This window comes from Thalassophryne amazonica, chromosome 5, assembly GCF_902500255.1.
Source record: "Thalassophryne amazonica chromosome 5, fThaAma1.1, whole genome shotgun sequence".
Classification (NCBI taxonomy): Eukaryota; Metazoa; Chordata; class Actinopteri; order Batrachoidiformes; family Batrachoididae; genus Thalassophryne; species Thalassophryne amazonica.
This window is the reverse complement of record NC_047107.1, coordinates 112,105,070-112,128,333: the sequence shown is the minus strand read 5'-3', so window position 1 is coordinate 112,128,333 and position 23,264 is coordinate 112,105,070. Positions and strand designations below refer to the sequence as shown.

General features: G+C 41.4%; 1 long non-coding RNA gene across 1 annotated transcript; it reads right to left on the bottom strand.

Moving 5' to 3' along the window:
* Nucleotides 1–375: 375 nt before the first annotated feature.
* Nucleotides 376–22,735, bottom strand: LOC117509863. Its single transcript, XR_004560575.1, has 3 exons — nt 22,724–22,735; nt 4,346–4,350; nt 376–455 (listed from the first exon to the last, which is right to left on the bottom strand). It is a non-coding gene; the product is annotated as an uncharacterized LOC117509863 (long non-coding RNA).
* Between the last annotated feature and the right edge of the window lie 529 nt (nt 22,736–23,264).

The following is a 23,264-nucleotide window of genomic DNA, read 5'->3' as shown; positions in this document are numbered from 1 at the left end:
TAAACCAAAAGTTGGTTTGAAGCTTAAATGAAGTGGTTCTAAATGTTACTGTCTTGACAGTGCTTGACTCCATAAATAGGTGAAGTGTGACTAAGACCATTGTGACCTAGGTGGGACAAATGAAGCCCTCCATCTCCGAGTTACCATACAAGCTAAGGCTAACAGACTAATCTTGGTTCAGGTTTTTATTAATGCATTTTTGTTGTTGTTGTTGTTGTTTTTGTGGCTAATAAGTGGCTTGGGTTCAAGTATTAAAAATTATGGCTGGTACACTGCCACAGTAACTGTGGCGTACCTAACATCGAGCTAATATCACTAAGCTGTTGATACCTGATAATAAGTGCTTACAGTCCTAACATATAAATTATTTGAGTCATTCATTCATTTTCTGCCACTTATCCGGGTCCAGGTTGCAGTGGCAGCATACGAAGTAGCTCATTGCACGCTTTCCTATCCTCAGCCAAATCATCTAACTTTTCCTGGGAGATCCTGAAGTGTCCCAAACCAACTGGGAAACATACTGTAATTACTCCAGCATATCCCATGTCTTTGGTAACAGAGCAACCTAAATTCTGCCACTTGTATCTGTGACCTTGTTATTCTGGTAATTACCCAAAGCTTATGACCGTAGGTGAGGATAGAAGCATAAATCTTTTCACATTACAGTATGGTACAGCGTCTGCAGGACCTCAAACATGCTCAAAGTGACTGCATCCAAAGTTATTCATAAGTTAAACTGATGAGTTATTTTAAACAGTCCTTCCTTCCATAGTGTTGTCATGAACAAAGAAACTAGCTATACCAAAGACCAAAACCGATTTCCGCACCATGCTGCAAACATTTATTTCTGCAGTAAAGTTGACAATTTAATATAGGGTTCAGTGGAGAGTGACTCACTTTTGCAGCCATCCTCAAACAGCCACTCAAGGAGCTGCAAGTTGCCACTTCCACATTGACTTCATTTTTTTGGCACTGCAGGTTGGAGCTTGGTCATGTTATTGCCTTTCTTCTGAAAGTGATGTTCAAAATAATCTTTTTTATTTATTTTTTACTTATTTTCATTTATATAGCGCCAAATCACAACAGAGTTGCCTCAAAGCGCTTCACACAGGTAACGTCTAACCTTAACAACCCCCAGAGCAACAGTGGTAAGGAAAAACTCCCTCTGAGGAAGAAACCTCAAGTAGACCAGACTCAAAGGGGTGACCCTCTGCTTGGGCCATGCTACAAACATAAATTACAGAACAATTCACAGAACAATTCATGGACGAATATACAAGAAATGCTATTGGTGCACAGGACAGGAGCGTCACCAACATGAATACAACTCCCATCTCTGGATGGAGCTGCACCTTAAACAGAGAGAAAAAACAGAATCAGGCATCAGAAAGACAAAAAAATACTGTATAATTTCCCAGCATTAAACAACAAGAAAAACAGAGAAATACTAAGGTGATCGCCGGCCGCTAGACTAAACTTCACTAAAAGACCCAGAATTTAGGTAAAGTTGAGGCTGCGGCCCACTCCAATTACTAATAACATGAATTAAAAGAGTAAAAAGCGTAAAACAAAACTGTACCAGTATGCTAGCCATATGAAAGGGAAAATAAGTGCGTCTTAAGTCTGGACTTGAAAATCTCCACAGAATCTGACTGTTTTATTGACGCAGGGAGATCATTCCACAGAACAGAGGCACGATAAGAGAAAGCTCTGTGACCCGCAGACTTCTTATTCACCCGAGGGACACAAAGTAGTCCTGCACCCTGAGAACATAAAGCCCGGGCCGGTACATAAGGTTTAATTAGGTCAGCTAGGTAGGGAGGTGCAGAACCTTAAAATCTGATCTCACTGGGACAGGAAGCCAGTGAAGGGATGCCAAAATGGGTGTAATGTGGTGGAAGTTTCTGCTTCGTGTCAAAAGTCTGGCTGCAGCATTTTGAACCAATTAGAGACCCCTAATGCTAGACTGCGGTAAACCAGAAAATAGAACATTGCAGTAGTCCAATTTAGAAGAGATAAACACATGGATCAGGGTCTCAGCATCAGCCATAGACAGGATGGGATGAATCTTCGCTATATTTCGCAGGTGGAAGAAAGCAGTCCTAGTAATATTTCTAATGTGGAGGCCAAAGGACAATGAAGGATCAAAAATTACCCCAAGGTTCCTCACTTTGTCAGTGTGATGTATGACACACGAGCCGAGGCTGAGCGTTAACTGGTAAAATTGATGCCGATGTTTCACTGGACCAAGAACCATCATTTCAGTCTTATCAGAGTTTAAAAGTAGGAGGTTTCTAGACATCCAACCTCTCACTGCTGCAAGGCAATCTTCTAAGGATTTTATGTGAACGAGATTACCAGCAGTTATCGGCATGTAGACTATTTCCTGAAATGAAATATACAGTGTCAAACAATAGTGAAAGCATTAATATGTCAAGAAGGTGATCAGTGAAGTCAGGTGTTCTTTGCATTACTTTTTATCCACTAACCAATCATTAGACCTGAACACTCCCAGAATATAACTTCCATCACATTACAGATCATCACACTGTTTGAACAGATGGCAGTCAAAGCATTCATATACATCTCAACCTGTGTGAATAGAGCTGAGGGTTTGTGCTTGAGCTGAGGCGTCCATGTGCACAAGCTTTGGATACAAAGTGCTGAATGGGACACCTGTCATACGACAAAGCTCTCTGAGGCTCATGATCCACAGCTTACCGTCAGTCAGTGGCGCTGTTTGTAGTCATTATGTTTCATGCATCGCAAATACAAACTTACTTTAGTATTTGCCGCAAAAAATATCCATTTCACCTCTGATCTTTGTGCATTTGAATCATAATGTACCCCTTAAGTAGACGAGAGTTGCCAAACAAAATTGAAATCTTACAACATGTTCTGCACATGTTTTGGTCTTGAAATGTGAAGAACAGGATGAAGAAGGCAACTTCCACCATTGACCTGTGGGGGGGGGGGGGGGGGGGCATCATTTTAATGCAATTTGAGTGCCTGCATTAGATGAAAAAGCCCAATTGAAATGTCACATGAGCTTCATAAATCAAGATTAAATTTGACTAAACCTCCACCTAACATTAAAATTATAAATAATCATCAAGTATCTCCTGCTTGTTTGGTTTGCCTTCAGGGTTATTCTGAGGCCTTCGGGCTGCAGTACTTATTAATTATCTTTTAGAATGTGTAACTGTAAATTATTGTGGAGACTTTTCAGTTTCATGATTTACTACTTTTTTGTTTTTTTGGGTTTTTTTGTGCACACCTAATCCTAATTTAACCAGTGTATAGAGTGTTCAAAAAAAATGCCATAATGTCCTGCATGGTTAGATCAACAACAGAGTTTTAATTTCCATCAGTGGTTCCACTGATATTACAGCTTGATACAACTATACACAACAACATTAGTCAATTTTTTAACAATGTACGATCTGACTTGAATTTTTTTCAAGCTTTGGTTGTTGTTAACTTTCATTTATTTATTTATTTTACTAAATTAGCCTAAAATATAGTTTACTATGACTATGGGAGCATTATGGGCCATTTGACTTGATGATAAATTAATGGGAAAATGATTTTCTCTCATCTATGCAAATGGTGTCTACACCTGAATTTGCTTCTTGCCTTGCGTGTACGAGTCCTCAAAACAATGCAGCCAGGCTGTACAATATCTGTGCACCTGTCAACTGACAGACTGTTTTGTCCAATGCACGATAAACACAGAGGAGTTTGAAACTTGGAAGCTCCCAGGAGTTGACCCAGAGGTCATCTGCTGTCCTTTCTTATGTCCGCCAAGGACGTAATAAAATCATTGGCGATTATTTGTTTGTCTGTCTGTCTGTCTGTCTGTCTGTCTGTCTGTCTGTCTGTTAGCAGGATTAAGTCAAAACTACTGCATGGATTTTGACGAAATGTTCAACACAGATAGAAGAAATTTTGGAGGTGATCCAGATCTGGATCCGGATTCTGGATCAAGATTTCACTTTATATACGCTTTGAAGGATTACATAAAAACTACTTCATGGATTCTCACCAAATTTACACTACAGATAGATATTAGGACATGGAAGACTCTGAATTTTGGGGGTGATCTGGACCCGGATTGGTGGACATCAGAAATCCCTGATTGCTCTTGTTTAAGATATTTTGTCTCTTTTAAAAGCGTCTACAGCAATCACACAGCTGAACACAAATTAATGCGTGGCCTAATACTTACGTGTCAAGAATATGTAAGCGCCGTGGTGATTCCAGTGCGTGTATGTAAGACGGATGAACAGTTTAGTCCAACTGTTGAACCTCATCTCGCAGAGAAACAAGGTTTCAGGACAGCAACTCAATCTGTAATGAAGTCATTGCTGCAACCAGCCCAAAGCGATTGGATTTGTGTTCCTCTGTACAATGATGAACGACTGTAGCGGGATGTGACTAATGATCACTGTAAAGAAAAAAAATCCAAATAGCATCAATATTACTTAATTACCATCATTTCCTGTGCAATTCTCTGTTGACAAAAGTGGGGCAAAACAATCAGTCAGGAAAAGAAAGTAGCACGTGGGAACGTAAGAAAGATTTCATTATTTTCAGTGGATTTTCACGTTATAAAAAAAGACAAATGAATAACTGTGGGAAAGCAGGAATCATTGTGACTTTCTGTGGCCTCAAATCCTCTGACACCTGCATGCCAGTGGATACGTGCTGTTTAAGGTGGTTTAATGGCCTGTCAGCTGTGTAACACACACACACACACACACACACACACACGGCAGTTCAAAGGCTGCAGGCTACGCCCGAGCTGTCAGAGGAGTTATGTACTGTACGCATATGTGAAGCCAGTGTTTGCTCTGAAACTGTAAATATACATATCACCTTCTGTTGGATGCAATTAAAGTAGGAGGATGTTGGCAGGTGTACATGTGCATGTGCATATTTAACTATACACACATGGTGATTCATCATATCCTGTACATCCAGTACCTCCAGTACATAAAGGACGTCTGCAGCAGAATTACAAATACACAACACAAAGTTCTGAAGTGAAACGTCAACGCATTGCCACCTTTTATTTGTCATGACACTTTCATATTGTCTTTATTGTCTTTTGATCACATCCTGTCTTCCCACATTTAAAGCTAAAAAGGGGATCATGCAACTTCCAAAATCTGGAATTTTCTGATTCCGATGCTCCAACGGCAACCTCATTCTCAAGTGCTGATTGTTCAGCTTGTCATAGGCACGTTTTTACTTCGAAACTCGTATTAAATTTCATGCAAACACAGTAAATTTTGCAGAGTAAAATACACTCTGCCAAGACTATAGGAGACTGTAGTTTTGTGTGAATATTGTGGGATTTGACCACTTACGGGGACCTCCATTTAATATATACACAGTTCACACAGATAAATGGGGTACTGTCTTGTTTTCAGCTGCAATCACCGAAGCAGTTGCGAAAAGTTTTTTTTTTTTTTTTTTTTTTTGGTTCCCGGTGGAGAAGAACAGGCCAGGAGGTTAGAGACGTCATGTCGGTAAGTGTTAGCCTAAACAGCTAACCAGAGTAGCTCCATTCTCTCGCCTGTAAAACCGCCTCGACACATTTGTGCTCCGGATCATAAACAAACCGCAGCACGTGTCCACTTTCCCACCGCATCATCACTTTTTCTTTGCATTTTCACTTTGTTTGCATGTAATTTGCCCAAAACCCCACTGAAAGTGCTGTGGTGTGTACCCCAGGAGAAGAGAAATTACGCCATATGCGTCATATTTTACCCCTTTAGCGCCCGCCCCCAGACGAGACTGCACTGCCCCCTATATATATGACTCTATTTGAGTAGAATAACTTGATTTAACACTATGACAGAGTTGATTTAACACAACAATATTTACTCTGCAAATATTACTGCGTACTGTTTCTTCTTTCAAAAGTTATTACATTGACAAGAAATGTATGCAACATAAACAAGTAACATACAGGCCTACTGACACACAGATAATGCATCGTGTTTCTCTTTTAATTCAGTGTGGATGGGCATATTTTGTTGGCAGCTAATCTGGTTTGATTGTTATTGTTGCTTCTGTAATAACCCGGTGTTGCCGACCGAATGGTCCCCCAAACCATCAGTCCCCCCTGATGACGCAGTTCACGGATTATTACCTCGTTTCTGCTTCAAACTGCACACCAGTCATCGTACAGTAGTGTCCAGAATAATAGTAGTGAGATGTGACTAAAAAGATTAATCCAGGTTTTGAGTATATTTCTTATTGTTACATGGGAAACAAGGTACCAGTAGATTCAGTAGATTCTCACAAATCCAACAAGACCAAGCATTCATGATATGCACACTCTTAAGGCTATGAAATACTCCTCTACTGGTGGTTGGCTCTCACTGCGGTATTGTATCACTTCCTGTTCCGGAGCACAGCGGTGTTTTTCTGTATCTGTTAGCTGTTTAATCTGCGCAGTTAGATTGATCTAGTTATCTAGATTACGATTTGTTTCCCAGTGTAATCTTTACGTGCCTTAACTAAAGCACTCCTTCTGCTGAATCACCTCTAAATTATTTACACATTATTCACTTTGCGTGTTTTTAGGAATCTGCTAGCCTTAGCGTAGCTACTAGCTCTTAGCCGGTTAGCATGGCGGCTTCTCCTGTCTCTCTCCCGCACTTTTCTGCTCTGGGTGTGAAATGTTTAGTTATTCCTCGGCCTCCTTTAGCAGTAACGGTACTTGTAATAAGTGTAGCTTATTCGTAGCTTTGGAGGCCAGGCTGGGCGAATTGGAGACTCGGCTCCACACCGTGGAAAATTCTACAAAATTCTATTGAGCTGATTATTCCATTAACTTTAACTAGTAATGACTTCATGACTTTCTTTGCTAACAAAATTTTAACTATTAGAGAAAAAATTACTCATAACCATCCCAAAGATGTATCGTTATCTTTGGCTGCTTTCAGTGATGCCGGTATTTGGTTAGACTCTTTCTCTCCGATTGTTCTGTCTGAGTTATTTTCATTAGTTACTTCATCCAAACCATCAACATGTTTATTAGACCCTATTCCTACCAGGCTGCTCAAGGAAGCCCTACCATTATTTAATGCTTCGATCTTAAATATGATCAATCTATCTTTGTTAGTTGGGCTATGTACCACAGGCTTTTAAGGTGGCAGTAATTAAACCATTACTTAAAAAGCCATCACTTGACCCAGCTATCTTAGCTAATTATAGGCCAATCTCCAACCTTCCTTTTCTCTCAAAAATTCTTGAAAGGGTAGTTGTAAAACAGCTAACTGATCATCTGCAGAGGAATGGTCTATTTGAAGAGTTTCAGTCAGGTTTTAGAATTCATCATAGTACAGAAACAGCATTAGTGAAGGTTACAAATGATCTTCTTATGGCCTCGGACAGTGGACTCATCTCTGTGCTTGTTCTGTTAGACCTCAGTGCTGCTTTTGATACTGTTGACCATAAAATTTTATTACAGAGATTAGAGCTGCCATAGGTATTAAAGGCACTGCGCTGCGGTGGTTTTGAATCATATTTGTCTAATAGATTACAATTTGTTCATGTAAATGGGGAATCTTCTTCACAGACTAAAGTTAATTATGGAGTTCCACAAGGTTCTGTGCTAGGACCAATTTTATTCACTTTATACATGCTTCCCTTAGGCAGTATTATTAGACGTATTGCTTAAATTTTCATTGTTACGCAGATGATACCCAGCTTTATCTATCCATGAAGCCAGAGGACACACACCAATTAGCTAAACTGCAGGATTGTCTTACAGACATAAAGACATGGATGACCTCTAATTTCCTGCTTTTAAACTCAGATAAAACTGAAGTTATTGTACTTGGCCCACAAATCTTAGAAACATGGTGTCTAACCAGATCCTTACTCTGGATGGCATTACCTGACCTCTAGTAATACTGTGAGAAATCTTGGAGTCATTTTTGATCAGGATATGTCATTCAAAGCGCATATTAAACAAATATGTAGGACTGCTTTTTTGCATTTACGCAATATCTCTAAAATCAGAAAGGTCTTGTCTCAGAGTGATGCTGAAAAACTAATTCATGCATTTATTTCCTCTAGGCTGGACTATTGTAATTCATTATTATCAGGTTGTCCTAAAAGTTCCGTAAAAAGCCTTCAGTTAATTCAAATGCTGCAGCTAGAGTAGTGACGGGGACTAGAAGGAGAGAGCATATCTCACCCATATTGGCCTCTCTTCATTGGCTTCCTGTTAATTCTAGAATAGAATTTAAAATTCTTCTTCTTACTTATAAGGTTTTGAATAATCAGGTCCCATCTTATCTTAGGGACCTCGTAGTACCATATCACCCCAATAGAGCGCTTCGCTCTCAGACTGCAGGCTTACTTGTAGTTCCTAGGGTTTGTAAGAGTAGAATGGGAGGCAGAGCCTTCAGCTTTCAGGCTCCTCTCCTGTGGAACCAGCTCCCAATTCAGATCAGGGAGACAGACACCCTCTCTACTTTTAAGATTAGGCTTAAAACTTTCCTTTTTGCTAAAGCTTATAGTTAGGGCTGGATCAGGTGACCCTGAACCATCCCTTAGTTATGCTGCTATAGATGTAGACTGCTGGGTTCCCATGATGCACTGTTTCTTTCTCTTTTTGCTCTGTATGCACCACTCTGCATTTAATCATTAGTGATCGATCTCTGCTCCCCTCCACAGCATGTCTTTTTCCTGGTTCTCTCCCTCAGCCCCAACCAGTCCCAGCAGAAGACTGCCCCTCCCTGAGCCTGGTTCTGCTGGAGGTTTCTTCCTGTTAAAAGGGAGTTTTTCCTTCCCACTGTAGCCAAGTGCTTGCTCACAGGGGGTCGTTTTGACCGTTGGGGTTTTACATAATTATTGTATGGCCTTGCCTTACAATATAAAGCGCCTTGGGGCAACTGTTTGTTGTGATTTGGCGCTATATAAAAAAATTGATTGATTGATTGATTGATTGAAATTGGGCTATTAGTAAAAAAAAAAGTAGAAAAGGGGTGTTCACAATAATAGTAGCATCTGCTGTTGATGCTACAAACTCAAAACTATTATGTTCAAACTGCATTTTTAGCAATCCTGTGAATCACTAAACTAGTATTTAGTTGTATAACCACAGTTTTTCATGATTTCTTCACATCTGCGAGGCATTAATTTTGTTGGTTTGGAACCAAGATTTTGCTTGTTTACTAGTGTGCTTGGGGGTCATTGTCTTGTTGAAACACCCATTCAAGGGCATGTCCTCTTCAGCATAAGGCAACATGACCTCTTCAAGTATTTTGACATATCCAAACTGATCCATGATACCTGGTATGCGATATATAGGCCCAACACCATAGTAGGAGAAACATGCCCATATCATGATGCTTGCACCACCATGCTTCACTGTCTTCACTGTGAACTGTGGCTTGAATTCAGAGTTTGGGGGTCATCTCACAAACTGTCTGCAGACCTTGGACCCAAAAAGAATCATTTTACCCTCATCAGTCCACAAAATATTCCTCCATTTCTCTTTAGGTCAGTTGATGTGTTCTTTGGCAAATTGTAACCTCTTCTGCACATGTCTTTTATTTAACAGAGGGACTTTGCGGAGGATTCTTGCAAATAAATCAGCTTCACACAGGCATCTTCTAACTGTCATAGCACTTACAGGTAACTCCAGACTGTCTTTGATCATCCTGGAGCTGATCAATGGGTGAACCTTTGCCATTCTGGTTATTCTTCTATCCATTTTGGTGGTTGTTTTCCGTTTTCTTCCACGCGTCTGTTTTTTTTTTTTTTTTTTTTTGTCCATTTTAAAGCATTGGAGATCATTGTAGATGAACAGCCTATAATTCTTTGCACCTGCGTATAAGTTTTCCCCTCTCCAATCAACTTTTTAATCAAACTATGCTGTTCTTCTAAACAATGTCTTGAACGTCCCATTTTCCTCAGGCTTTCAAAGAGAAAAGCATGTTCAACAGGTGCTGGCTTCATCCTTACATAGGGGACACCTGATTCACGCCTGTTTGTTCCACAAACTTGACAAACTCACTGACTGAATGCCACACTACTATTATTGTGAACACCCCCTTTTCTACTTTTTTTTTACTAATAGCCCAATGTCATAGCCTTAGTGTGCATATCATGAATGCTTGGTCTTGTTGGATTTGTGAGAATCTACTGAATCTACTGGTACCTTGTTTCCCATGTAACAATAAGAAATATACTCAAACCTGGATTCATCTTTTTAGTCACATCTCAGTACTATCATACTGAACACTACTGTATATCTCAGCGACAGATATTTGAAGCTTTTGTACATCATAAAAGGTGACAGAAGTGATCAGAGCACCACGGATAAACAAGCTCTTAGCTGATGCGTTCACTGCGCATTGGACATTTCAACGCATCACGGAATTTTGCCTCGTTTCTGCTTAAAAGTAACTTTAGAATGATTTAAGAGGCTTTATCTTTATCATCTGATGGTTAATAATTCCATTAATCCATTTGATCGCTTTGGGTGAAGAGACTCCGTCTCAGACGTGCTGCTGTGGTCTGAAATGACGCATGCGCAGATGCAAAAGGCGGACTGATTTTTAGGGGCGGACCGTTCGGTTTGCAACACCGGTATTATGATCCATCATTGTACCACATTGTACATATTATTATTATTATTATTATTATTATTATCATTATTATTATTATTAATGGTGTTGTTCGTATTATTATTAATGTTATCATATGCAAAAAATGTGTCAAATGTCTTGTAAGTGGACCTTTACTGTAAGAATCTTGGGGAGGGGGGTTGTTCTGTCCCGTTGCTCCTCTGGCTATGCACCTGCAGTCTGTGTGAGCAGGAAGGAAGCATGATGAGAAGAAAAATTTGTGTATTAATGAAGAAAGCTTTACCTGATTGACAGGAAAGAAGACTTTCTCACAGGCACCGTCCTCAGAAAGAGACTTTGTGCATATTAGAAAAAAGGCCATATATATTAAATATGTTTACTGAACCCACTGCGGGTGTGCTGCTGTTTTTTCGCTGAGTCAGCAGCGTGCTATGAAGCACAGTGAAACTACGTGCACTGTTGATATCTGTTTTTTTGTTTTGTTTTTTCAAACTTAAAGCGCTCAGTGCTGCCGCACAAAAAAGTTGACCACATCCAGTACTGACATATTAAAACACAGGTATGGGAATATCAGTACACCTACTGACATCTTAAACGGTGTTTCGATAATACCTCAAACTGGTATGAACCCCTAATATCTTTGATCAGAGGTGATCACATTAACTCTTACATACCAACATGTGACATGGCAAATAAGATGCTGGCATTCTTAGGTTTGGGGTTACCGTGTCTGAAAGACTGTAGATTCACTCACTCACACACTCAATCACTCTTTCACTCTCACATAAATGGTATGCAAGCCATGATGGGTGCATGGGAAAAAGTCATTAGATTTCATATAAAGAGGTTTGCATAACATTTTATTCATTAGGATTTCATTTTGTTCAATTTTTCCCATGTTATTACTTGATATTGTATTTCAAATTAGTGTGTGCTTTGGAGCCCATTATGTCTTCAAACTGAAACACTGCAGGTCCTTAAATTTTTATGTATAATACTCATGTTACAATATGTTCTTAGTAACTGGGTGTTTAAAATTCTAAATTGCTGATTTATAATGCATTAAATCACATGTGTATTTTCAGTGCATGTTGCCTGTGTATGGCTAAGTGTACCTAAAAACAATCATGCACTGAAGAGAGCATGTTTTAATTAGTAAATGCACAAAATATCACATTAAAACAAATTATATTTTAGGTCACTGTTGATTTCTTTGTGCATGGCTTCATCTGTGGCAACATGTTCCACTGGAGGAATGCACAAGGACATGGGTACGTTTACTGAAAACCAACTGGACTTCTTATTTTGAAACAGTTTTGCCATGCATCCAGATCTGGGAAACATGCACTGGGGCCAGCACGTTGCCGCATCCACCACACCACGAAAGCGCCTTGGGTTCTGGATGGCTACCACCTAGGAAATCAACTGGCCCATCCCCACCTCCATCACCATGTGATGGATTCTTCAAAAGCTTGTACATGTGTGCTATGTGGATGACTGGCAGCCTTCATTGACAGTGTGATTAATCATCTTCCAGCACTGTAAAAAGTGAAATTTAGACATACTAAAAAAAAAAAAAAAAAACTATAATTACTTACTCTGAAATGTATTAGTTTGTCTCAAAGTACATTCACCATTTGGTTGAAACATTAAATTCTAAATATCATTATAGTAATAAATTTACATGTAACAAATTACAGTACTTTTTTAAAGATTGTCCAACTTCTTAAAGGCTGAATGATTTTGTGGTTCCATAGTTTTAATCTGAATTTATAGACTCTGCTTCAGACAAACTAAAGTTTCCTTGAGGCCTTTCCTGTTTGTTACAACTGAATAGTTGTAGTTTTGAGCAGGAAATCCGGATCACTGGGGCAATAACTTTTCTTAAGAAATCACCAAAAAAAGCATGCACGTCTCTTCAAACCTATACATACCCAAAACATCCACATGCACATACTTGCACGGAGTGTAGGAGCTTTTATAAAGCTGATGCATAACAAAACATTGAGGTCATATTTCTGTCCCTCGTGTCTAATCTTCTAAAGCTTCAGCTGCTGGTAAGTAAAATGTATGACTGTTGATGTGAAAATTTGGTAGGAAGCATAAAAAAGTAAAGTATTGATGATAGACTGAACCACTGCTGAAATAATCATTAAAAGAATTTTCATTTGGACTGGATGATCAGACCTCTAATGCACAACAAGTCCTTCAACATTAACTCTCTAAATTCACAGACTTTGTCTTGTGAAGCTTTACAGACATTCATACAGTAAGTCCACACAAATTAAACACAAACCTCTGCAAAACTATTTCACATGTGTAGTATACATGCCTCAACCTTCACCCACTCTGCCCCCCCACCCTATCCCAGCCACCCACCCACCATGCTTTCTGTTAACTAGGCTCTCCAGTGTGAAAGGCTGGGATTAACCTCGGATTTGAAATGGACCGCATGCCCGAACAATCAGCAATCTCTCCGTCAGATCCACCCTCATGAGCTCATCTATCCCTAATGAATGGCCTCGGCCAGATAGAGGAACACACACACTAAATCTGAACAAATACCAACTCATTCATGCAGGCAAAACAAGTCACCTCACTGGATGGAAGATCTCCTCTAAGTCTTCATCATCATAGCCTGATGAAGAAAGTAAAAAAGTTACCAACCATCAACACCCAGATCCCACCTGGGGTACTCTGGCTTGATGTATTTGATCATTGCAACAGGTTTTGTGGAGATAGAAACTTTGAGGTGGAAGTAAATATATGCAAACTCTCACCCACAACAGCAATTCATCAACTCTCCTGTTTTTGTGTGCAAGCTGTTTTGTTAAATGAGGGTACTTCAAAAAGTTCCCGTCACCCAGAAACAAGTATCTGGGGGCTCAAAATGTGACTATCTTCTACAAAGGGATAGGGAAGCTTGAGCAGGCAGCTTAGTGGGTATGGAGCTGGCCTGCCTATATGTAGACATAGGTTTGAATCCCACTCTTGATGCTTGTCTGTGTCCTTGGATCAGACAGTCCAACCAGCTGTAAAATGGGTACTGGCCTTGGCTGGGAAGCAACTAGCGATGGACTAGCGTCCCAACAAGGGGGAGTCTTTTTCCCACCACGGAAATCAGAGATCAGCACCAGCCTGATGGGCCCCAGAGCCTATGAGAACTTACTTAGTAAAGCTTGAACATTGGTGCGACCCAATGTCATGAACTTCAGTCAATGTCTCTAGTCAGGAATGATGTCCTGCTGCAGTGCGTTGCTGCATCTACCACATGGAACCACCCTGGTCCTGGACAGAGGTGAGTAGGTCCCATTTTCATTATAAAAGTCCTACCACATATTTGTTCCATCCACTCACTCAACCAGCTGATTCTAATTAGTTCAGCTCTTGAGGCAGATAGATGAGCTAATCAGTAAAATCACCTGTTAGGTGCACAGATAGAAACAATACATTGCAGGACTTTTACTCACTGAAGCCAAGATTACCCACCTCTGGGCCTGTATGGCGTCCACTCAGAGAACCAACTAATCCACCTCACCTCACAAAAGGAACTCTCTATCTGCTGCAGCAAGGGGAGACATGGACATGCCCTTGGCCTTCTCCAGCCGCAAGACAATCTGCAACATATTATAGCATGGGGCAGCACTGTGGCTCAGTGGTTAGCACGGAGTCTCACAGCGAGAAGGTCTGGGATTCTATTCCACGCAAGCCCAGTTCCTTTCTGTGTGGACTTTGTCTCTGTATCTGTGTAGGTTTCTTCAAAGTACTCCAATTTCCTTGCACCTTAAAAAAAAGAACATGCACGTCAGGATCATGGTCCTTTCTCTGCTTTTGACCAGTCCAGCAAGTCCAGCATGAGTAGATCAGGAGTTAGTCTCTGGGCACGGGATTGTGGCTGCTCACAAAGGACATATGTCACGAAACAGTATGGATGTGCAGTGACAAGAAAGGGTGCTTCTTTCAACAACACACTGTGCATAAGTGTATGTTTGATGTTCTTCAGTCTCTCATAGTTTTGTAATGTGGTCTGCTGAGAAGGTAGTGCTTATTACTGTCCTATAAATCCTCTCGACCTCCCAGTGAGGCTCTGAGTCATAAATTACAGCAACACGTGCTGCTGTTGTGAACTCTTCAGCCTTACAGCACCATGGAGCTCCTGGTGGAATCCAATTAGGGTGATCAATAAAAGGTTGCATTCACATCAGAAGAGAAAACAGTAATTTTCGCATGAGGGCAAAGGTGCACAGCATCGTCTCTTTGGAACCAAGTGACTACAATCAGCGAAAATTGCTACCTCCATGAAGGCATGCAGGTGGAAGAAGAGAGAAGTTCCACAAGGATAGAGAAGGTAAAAAAGGAGTAGCTGAGGGTGGAGAGAGGATAAATCTTGTCTCTTCTGTATGTGGCACGAGACTTGTCAGAGCTGAAACGTGACATTTATGTGGACGTGTATTGGCCATAACTCTAATAATGGCTCCAGAAACGGACACCACGTGGATTAACCACAGTCAATCAATCAATTTCAATCAATCAATTTTTTTTATATAGCGCCAAATCACAACAACAGTTGCCCCAAGGCGCTTTATATTGTAAGGCAAGGCCATACAATAATTATGTAAAACCCCAACGGTCAAAACGACCCCTGTGAGCAAGCACTTGGCTACAGTGGGAAGGAAAAACTCCCTTTTAACAGGAAGAAACCTCCAGCAGAACCAGGCTCAGGGAGGGGCAGTCTTCTGCTGGGACTGGTTGGGCTGAGGGAGAGAACCAGGAAAAAGACATGCTGTGGAGGGGAGCAGAGATCAATCACTAATGATTAAATGCAGAGTGGTGCATACAGAGCAAAAAGAGAAAGAAACAAACAACAGTCGAGTGTGAGTGAGAGTAAAGCTGCACACAATGCCTGGGAATGAGCCTGTAATCTAGGGTATCGGATTCAACACGCGGGTACAATGTTGTGCTGGGAGAGAAAAGGGTCTTTGTGAGGGCCACACGCTTTACAGGCTCATTTGCATGAAGTGATAAACGTTGTTTACACTGGACATACAGCTCTGTGAAGTGGTATGTAAACGCAGCGGGGAATGATGGATTTATTGCCTCGCATGCAAGCCAGACGCTCACACGGTAAGCGCACGCACACAGACCAATTCATGCAACAGGTATGCAAGCATGACCTGCACACAAAGATGTGCAAACACATACACCCGCGGGTTTAAGCATTCAGGCAGACTGTTTCATGCAACAGGGATGCGAATGTAACATACACAAACATGATTTGTGTCCATTCCCCTGTGGTGATAAATGCTCATTCCTTTCCACTGTGGTTGACCTCCATATTTCCTGCCAATCCATCAACATTACGCTCAAAAAATGTTTATTTTCTCCCCGTCGATTTGATAAACAGAAAGGTATAAGCTGGGGTTCTTGTGTACGTAGTGGTGGTGCTGGGGTGGGAGAACAACATTTTGAGCTGAGCAGTTCCACTGCCTCATTCCAAGATGAGGAATTCCTTTTCTAAGTAGACAAGGCAACCTGCAAGAGAGACCGAGGCCAAACAGGGCCTCAGCTCCATTTAAGGAGCGGAGGGTGATTTGTCATTCTGTGAAAGCGACGGACAGAAGGGTGACGGTTTGGTGATGGGGAGCGTGGAGTAGCAGAGGGGTGGAGGTTGCACACAGGGCTGGCAATTTAAGGTAGTAAACGGGTTTTGGGTCAGCGGCATCGCACAGTGGGCCAGTCACTCAGCTCCAGTTTGTATTACACTGCTCAGTGTTACTTGCACAATGGTGGCTCAAAGACAGGGGGCGCCATGTAGTACGTAACCTTACAATCTACAGACTAATGATGGAGATCTTTGATCCAGTCTCTCACAGTGTGTCTTATTATTTCTGTTTGTGAGCCATGGTGTGAAAGGAACACGTGGACCCCAAATAAACCCTCGCCACCAGGCCGCCTCACCCATAAAGGCATCGTTCTGTCCATGGCAGCAATAATATTGAGCTTTCCGGTTTCCCACGGAGACTCGTAATGGCAACACGGTGTGGGGATCAGACATTTTTCTCATGTGGTGCCAGTCGCCAACTGCAGTCAGGCCGATAAATCAGCAGCATCGTAACCAGGCTGAATGTGACCCTAAACAGTGAAAAATAACAGACAGAGTTCACATGTTGCAAAACGGTTGCTTCATTTTGTAGATGTAGGTCAAAGGTCAAGTGGTCACTCAGAATTGGATCTGACTACCCACTGTGTTTCATTGGAATCAGTTCATTCCTTTTTGAACGGTCCTCCTACAGTAACAAAGAGTCAACCGGAACAGTCGGGTTTCAAGCCCAAGATGTCAACCATCGACCACATTGTAATAGCTCAGATAACACAGGCGTAAATATTGACAGTGCTTCTTTGTTGCCCATGTTGATTTTCATAAAGCATTCATCTTGAAAATTTGTCAAATCCTCAAGATGCTGATGGACATCCCAGCCAGCCTATACACAGATACTGTGAGTGCTGAACAGAGTGGAAGACTGGTTTGTGTCAGGGATGTGATCTGACCATAGACTGTATATATTCTGGACAAACCCTGCGTAACGTTATCCACTGGTTTTCTATAGAGACCCAGAAAAGCCGGAATGATGCCTTGTCTTGGCGTTGCCATGTTGTAAGCCTCGCCTGCACTTATTTACGATGAACTCATTCATGCATAAAGGGGTGGAGCATGGGTGGATCCGTGTGTGATGAAAAAAAGCCTGAACACGCCCCTTTCTTTGAGTCCAAAGCACCAGCTAACAGGCTAACCTTCGTTGGGGTGTTTATTAAATCATACTTTTGGGGACTGCGCAGTCGTTCTCCTAATAGTTTACATTGGTGTGGACAGTACAAGTTATGAGCTCTGTATTTCCTCAGTAATCATGCATTAACTTGACCTACCGACAGCTGCTAAAAGTGCTAACACCATTAGCACACAACATTAAATGAGATGAGAGTTCAACTCAGCAGGAATATTGCAACAGAGACATGTTAGATGATCTGTTAGAACGTTTCACCGCACAACAATAATATTCCAAACAGACACAGTAACGACACAACAGACAGCAGAGTTACGGTCAGAGGCTACAAGAGGTGGCGCCACTGAGCACGGCCAGAGTTACTCAAAGCAACCACGCCCACAGTTATACAGAACTTTAGCGATTAGAACATCTTAAACTAAGAAGTTAGAAAAAAAGTCACCCACCATACAGTTGTCGTAGAGGAGGAAACTATCTATAGAGACCAAAACTGTTTCTTGTACCAAGCTCTAAACATGTTTATTTCTGCCCTAAAGTTGGACATTTTAAAATGGGCTACTGTGGGAATGTGCAGTATTTTGGAGCCAGCCTCAAGCGACCAGGCAAGGAATTGCACTTCCAGATTGTGTTCAAAATACAGTGCAAAGTACAGGCTCAAGTGTTGACGCTTGGTTCTCACTCCTTCAGTGCTTGAATGGACTGGATGGTGGGTTGGGTTGTGAAAACCAATGATTTTAGTGTTTTTGTTGGTGCTGTGTCTGAATGTATGATTGTGAGACTTAGAGGTTAACCAATAACCTAAGGTGACTACTGGATAGAGCTGGTCTCTTCTGAAGATCCCTGGGCACCTCTGAAATTACTGTGTCAAATGGGAACTTAGGAAGGCTCAGATGAGGAGCATCACGTGCAACTTCAACATTTGAGCTATGTGGTGTGTTTCTCTGTGCAGGATCCAGTACATAGGTGCCTAAGTGTTGAGGACCCCAGCGGCTGGAGAAAGCTAAGGGAACGCCTGTGCCTCACGTGTCTACTTCAGACAGATGCTTACTTTTGAGATGTGGGGATGGACAGGTTATCTGCCTGGGTGGTTGCCATACACAATTAAAATCAGTTTTTTCAATTTCAATTTATTTTAATTTATATAGTGCCAAATCACAACAGAGATGCCTCAAGGTGCTTCACACAAGTAAGGTCTAACCTTACTAACCCCAGAGCAACAGTGGTAAGGAAAAACTTCCACGGTATTGGAGACGTGGTGACATGAGACACCAGCACATGCTCCAAGAGTTGAGTTGACTACTAACAAACCAACAGTGCTTTACCTCAGTAAAGGTAAAACTGCCCCATTATCTTTTGTTTCTTAAAATAATTGATGACCACACAAAAAGTGCTGTACTTCCTCCACTCTTCATCTTATTTGGATGCAGCATTTTATGTTCAACCTCTTGAATTAAAGCTGAAAGTCTAGACTACAATCATGTTGACTGTTTCATTTTAACCCCATAGTGGTTGCGTACAGAGGCAAAATTACAATTGTATCATTGCCCAAATTCATGTGGATCTAACTGCACAAACTCACTCTTCCAGGCGCATGTGCACGTATAGTATGCTTGCATTTTGTACTAAAGCATCTGTGCATCTATGCACAAAGGCACTTGATTTAGCTGGGTCTGGCAGAAGTCTTACTGCTGTCTCAGTCTCTGGGTGGGCTGATTTAAAGTGTCCCTGAGGTCTCATTCCAGGTAGGGAGACAGACAGGAGCCTCGAACCCCCTGCCCACCCCCTTTTTCTCCTGCACACCCACTGATGCTGTGGCTCCCAGTGAGCAAATGTCATCCCCACACTCCTCAGGAGCACAACATCTTTCTCACACTGGTCCAGGCTGTCTGGGTCTCTGGGCTGCGTTGATTTCTCACCCGTACTCATCCTGTTCCGTCCTCAGCGAGCCTCTGCACATTCCAGCAGCACCCAGGCTTATTATTGTAGAAAATTTATAGGGCCATTTATTTAACTGGATCCGAATGACATTGGTTCTGGATGAGTGGAACTAGGGCAAACTGCCGGGCCATGTGGTCTAGGGATAACAGAACAGGGAATAAATCAACTGTCAGAGGGAGCACGAGACAAGGAAGGTGGGAACTGGTGCAAATAGAGGGGACATACAAACAAAATGTTCAAGTGGGAAGATCATATCAGTATCACATCAATATGCGTTTTTTGATGTTGGGATGTTTGTGGGACACTTCAGATCGACATGGATTTGTATACATGGGAAACGACAGTAGCTGATTTGGAACATCTGTAGTCATGACAACAATTTGTCATGATGTTATTGTAACAATAAAATCAAGAGTTTCTCTGCGCTTTAGAACTTTGGAACATGTTCCAGACACTAAGAAACAAAGAGAGATTGAGTTATTGTGCCATTTGTCCTTCTTTTTCCCCTCTTGCCTTGTATTTCGGATTTGGGTGAAAACTTTATGTGACTCTTCTTGATTGCTTCTTGAACCAAAATAACACTTGAATAAGGATTTTGTTATTATTAATATTATTATTATTATTGTCTGTTGCCTTGAGTCTCAGGTGTCATTATTTTTTGTCCACAGGAGAACAGAGCATGAACATCAGCTAGCGGAAAGGGTTCATCCACATTATCAAGCATTAGAGAGCAAATGATTACAGATAAGGAAGACAGTAATTTAGCTACATGTGACTCAAGAGCCACACATTTGTAGTATGTAGACTTGAATTTGATTGCTGGACATGTTATCTGTCTGTGTCCGTGGATAAGACACTCCAGTTTGAATTACACTGCTCACTACAACGATGCATTAACTCCTCAACTAAGACTGAACTCAAAGCTAGACTGCCTGATGTCTTAGCTTCACTTTTGGCAAATACCAATCAGTTGACAGACTTGTGGATAGTTTAAACTCAGTGCTGAAAAACTACACTCGACATGATTGCACCACCTGTGTTAAACAGCGCTCCCCCAAATCACAGTCATCTTGGTTCAATGATTACCTTCGTGACTTCAAGCATAAGGCAAGATGTCTAGAACGGAAATGGAGTCGTTCAAAATTAGAAGTATTCCACCTTTCATGGCGTGATGCTATCTTAGACTATAAGCATGCATTATTGGCTACAAAGCAGATTTACTACCCTGATTTGATCAACAAAAACAAGCATAACTCAAAGTTCTTGTTCAACACAGTGGCAACACTTATTCATGGACAACCACCTGTAGTTTGCTCTCCTTTTACAGCGCAAGATTTCCTGTATTACTTTGAGAAGAAAATAGAAGACATTAGGTTAAACATATCCCGGCATGCCTTAACCCAGCCACTTCACCCTACTATTGAGGTGGGCGCCACTACTGAGGTATTACCTAGATTTACAGAATTTGAGAGTATCTCTCTCGGCATGCTGATGAAACTCGTAACGTCAACAAAAAGCAGAACCTGTTTATTTGATCCTATACCAACAAAACTCTTTAAGGACCTGTGGCCCACTCTTGGGCCAACTGTGCTGGAAATGATTAATCTTTCTTTAACTTCTGGATCTGTTCCTAAATGTTTCAAATCTGCAGTCATTAAACGATTACATAAGGAACCTAATCTTGACCCTAGTGTACTGAAAAACTATCGGCTGATATCAAATCTATCATTTTTCTCTAAAATTCTGGAAAAAGTGGTTTCACGGCAGCTCGTGGACTATCTAACTGAGAATAATCTCTTTGAGCCACTGCAGTCTGCTTTTAGAAAATATCATTCCACAGAGACGGCTCTCACTAAAGTAGTGAATGATCTTCTGCTTACAATGGATTCGGACACCACTACGGTTCTGGTGCTGTTAGATCTCAGTGCTGCATTTGATACCGTGGATCATCATATTCTACTTGATAGTCTGGAAAATCATTTTGGGATTACTGGGAGTGCCCTTGCTTGGCTGACGTCATACTTGACCAGTCGTTCTCACTGTGTTTTGTACAGTAACACTACCTCTAACTTTAGTGACATGAAATTTGGGGTTCCACAGGGGTCCGTCTTAGGCCCCCTGCTTTTCTCCCTTTATGTAGCACCCCTTGTGGACATATTGCAGCGTTTGGGGATTACCTTTCACTGATATGCTGATGATACTCAGTTATACATGACGATAACTGCTGATAATCTCATTCACATAAATCCTTAGAAGATTGCCTTGCATCAGTGAGAAGTTGGATGTCTAGAAACTTCCTACTTTTAACTTCTGATAAGACTGAAATGATGGTTCTTGGTCCAGTGAAACATCGGCATCAATTTGACCAGTTAACGCTCAGCCTCGGCTCATGTGTCATACATCACACTGACAAAGTGAGGAACCTTGGGGTAATTTTTGATCCTATATTGTCCTTTGACCTCCACATTAGAAATATTACGAGGACTGCTTTCTTCCACCTCCGAAATATATCTGTCTATGGCTGATGCTGAGACCCTGATCCATGCGTTTATCTCTTCTAGATTAGACTACTGCAATGTTCTATTTTCTGGTTTACCGCAGTCTAGCATTAGGGCTCTCCAATTGGTTCAAAATGCTGCTACCAGACTTTTGACATGAAGCAGAAAGTTTGACCACATTACACCCATTTTGGCATCCCTTCACTGGCTTCCTGTCCCTGTGAGATCAGATTTTAAGGTTCTGCTACTAGTCTATAACACTGTTCACAGACTGGCACCTCCCTACCTAGCTGACCTAATTAAACCTTACGTACCGGCCCGGGCTTTGCGTTCTCAGGGTGCAGGACTACTTTCTGTCCCAAGGGTGAATAAGAAGTCTGCAGGTCACAGAGCTTTCTCTTATCATGCCCCTGTTCTGTGGAATGATCTCCCTGCGTCAATAAAACAGTCCAATTTTGTGGAGACTTTCAAGTCCAGACTTAAGATGCACTTATTTTCCCTTTTGTATGGCTAGCATACTGGTATAGTTTTGTGTTACGCTTTTTACTCTTTTATTGAATTTTATTAGGAAATGGAGCATACCTCAGCCTCAACTTTACCTAAATTCTGCATTTTTTAGTGAAGCTTAGGGCTAGTGGCTGGCAATCACCTTAGTGTTTCTTCTGGTTTTCTTGTTGTTTAATGCTGGCAAATTATAGAGTATTTCTTGTCTTTCTGATGCCTGATTCTGTTTTTTCTTTGTTTAAGGTGCAGCTCCATCCAGCGATGGGAGTTGTATTTGTGCTGGCGACCCTCCTGTCCTGTGCACCAACAGCATTTCCTGTATATTCGTTTTGTGAATTCTTCTGTGAATTGTGTCTGAAGCATGGCCCAAGCAGAGGGTCACCCCTTTAAGTCTGGTCTGCTTGAGGTTTCTTCCTCAGAGGGAGTTTTTCCTTACCACTGTTGCTCTGGGGGTTATTAAGGTTAGACCTTACTTGTATGAAGTGCCTTGAGGCAACTCTGTTTGTAATTTGGTGCTATATAAATGAAAATAAATTGAAATTGAAATTGAAGACACATCGTCTCCATTGTCCCAATTCAACCAGCTCTAAATGAGTACTAGCTTTGGATGGGGAAGTAACTTGTGATGGATTGTGTCCCATCCAGGGAGAGTCATAGGCTGGGTCCCAATTCAGGGGCTGGCTGCATCCTTTGAAGGCTGTGTCCTACAAGGATCTGGAATTCCGAGACCACGGAAGCCAAAGCAACTGTTCTGAAATTAGATGGGATAGCCTACTGAACATTTTGAACATTTCATTGAGTACTTATTTATGCTTGTGTAATGAGGGTTTAAGAGACAATATATTGTGATTTTTGGAAAAAATGAGATTTGATGAATGAAAAGGGCCAGAAGCTGGAGCAACAAAACAAGGCAAGCATTAATA